This window comes from Sardina pilchardus, chromosome 10 (assembly GCF_963854185.1).
Source record: "Sardina pilchardus chromosome 10, fSarPil1.1, whole genome shotgun sequence".
Classification (NCBI taxonomy): Eukaryota; Metazoa; Chordata; class Actinopteri; order Clupeiformes; family Clupeidae; genus Sardina; species Sardina pilchardus.
The window spans coordinates 4,634,815-4,637,314 of record NC_085003.1 but is presented as its reverse complement, the minus strand read 5'-3'; positions in this window follow the sequence as shown (position 1 = coordinate 4,637,314).

Below are 2,500 nucleotides of genomic sequence, written 5' to 3'. Positions count from 1 at the left end.
AAACTTTTCGCTCCAGATTGTCAGGATTTGTGCATGAGTACCTTAGAGCCATAGTTCTAAATATGTAAACATCTTTGTGGTTCTGTCCAGGTCAATCAGGTTCTGTCTGTGAACAAATGCCTTTGGGGTCGGGTCTAATATGTACACATCGTTCTGGATCGGTCAGGTTCTTTCTCTGTGCAGGTAACTGTGGCTCGGTTCTGGTGAGAAGCGTTGCACTCTGGGTCCATGCATGAAGGCCAGTGCAAAGAACATTGGCGTGGATGAACCACTGAAGGCCCATCTCCAGAGACCCTGGTTCTGTCAGGTTCTGTCTGCGTGTAGATAGCTGTGGGCCGGGTCTGTTGAGGAGAGCCGCAGCGCCTCTATGAAAGCCAGTGTAATCATCCCTGAGATGGGATCGGAGGCCCGGCCCGGGCGCTGGTTCCGGCTCATGGGGCAGAGAGAAGGGGAGCCGTCTGTGCTGTCAGAAAGCCCACTCCCCCCATCGATCCAAACCCTCCACACTGATATCTCTTTCTCCCTCCTCTCTACGGCTGGGCTATTATTCTTTCACTCTCCTCGACCCTCTCATCGCTCCCCCTCTCTCGCTCTCATCTTTTGTTCCTCCCACCTGTGTTTCTCTTTCTTTCTCTCTCTCTTTCTCCTTTCATCATCTTGTTTCTCTCTCTCTCTCTCTGTCTCTCACTCATCGCCCTCATCTGTCTCCATCACTTTCTCTCTCACATCTCTCGCGCCCCTTTATCTCTCCCTCCCTCCCTCCCTCCTTCCCTCCCTCTTTCTTGCCCTCTCTCCCTCCCTCTCTCTCCTCCCCTGCCTCATCCTTCCTCTCGTTTTCACCTTAATAACGGCGTAAAGTCCCCTCTTGGAGGTGAGCAGCACAGCAGGTGGATGGGGTAATTTTTTTAGGAGCATGTGTCAGTCAGCAGGTACGGGAGAAAAGAGGTGTGTGTATCTGTGTGTGTGTGTATGTGTGTGTGTGTGTGTGTGTGTGTGTGTGTGTGTGTGTGTGTGTGTGTGTGTGTGTGAGTGAGTGAGGGGGAGACAGGCTGCTTGTGCAAAGGCAATTTAGCCTGGAGGAGCAGGAACGTTATTGCTTTTTGTGGCAGGAAATAAGAAAAGAGACTCTCCGTGGTGTGGAACTCATGAAATTACAGTATCCCAGAAGAAAATGAATAGGCTCATAGAGTTACCGCCAGCCTTTGTTCTTCGCAGGGCGAGGGAAAAAAGAGGGCTCCGAGGTGGATTTCAGATTTCGGGGGTGTGAGTATGTGTGTGGTGTGTGTGGTGTGTACGTGTGTGGTGTGTGTGTGTCTGTGTGTGTGTGTGTGTGTGTGCCTCGACCCGAGAGTGTAGAGGTGGCACTGATCTGGTGTGATTGAGCTGTAATAGGTAGAGTGGAGCTCATCTCCGGCGGTTGCTTGCCACTGCTGCACCCTCCACACCACGGCAAGCCCCACACTCTATCAGGCCTCACCACGGTGACCATAGATGAGGGCGTGTTATTTCAACAGGGCGAAGCCATCCCTTTCTAGGCGTCTCTGTGTGTGTGTGTGTGTGTGTGTGTGTGTGTGTGTGTGTGTGTGTGTGTGTGTGTGTGTGTGTGTGTGTGTGTGTGTGTGTGTGTGTGTGTGTGTGTGTGTGTGTGTGTGTGTGTGTGTGTAATGTTGTATATGTATGTATATATTTATGTATGTGTGTGTGTGTGTGTGTGTGTGTGTGTGTGCATATGTGTGTGCTTGTGTGTTAAGGCAAAGAAGCCTAATAATATCCTAGTGGCACTGTACCTTTATTGTGCCTATGATACTTTTACTGTTGTGAGCTGAATGACTCGTGTAAATGTAAATAAAGCCAGCGCATGATGTCCAAGTGAATGTGTGTGTTAAAAATAGACATATGGAAGTGTCTGAGAGGGACCCTGCTGACCAGTGTGTTCCGGAGTGCCACATCTTCTTGAAATAGTGCTGCTGTGACTGAATAGTAGATCCTTTTCTTTGTTCCTCAGTACAACACACACACACACACACACACACACTCTCCCCTCTTTCTCCTCCACACCATTCTCAGGCAGGTGATGACATCCTCCACCTAACTCCACTTCCACTTCTTGTTATCCACCTGATTAAACTCTTCAGTCACACACACACACGCACACACACACACACACACACACACACACACACACATACACACGGAGGCCTAGTCCAGGTAGTTGTTATAACAGTGTTTTCTCTGTTTTTCCTTTGAAAGTATTACACTCTCAGACATGAACTAGTCGTAATTCTAGAACATGTTTTAGTGACATAAAGAAACCAAAGGATTACTAGCAGCGTCATGGCTGGGAATGAGAGGAGGAAAAATATATGAAAATATAAGTCAGGGAAAAAAAAGAAATCTGCTTGCCGTCCTAAAGCCCTGTCCATGTTTTTCCCTTGAAGTGTTCCCATGGCGATGCATCTTTTTCCCTTTACGTTGAGTGTGGGCTCAGAGCTGGTCCATA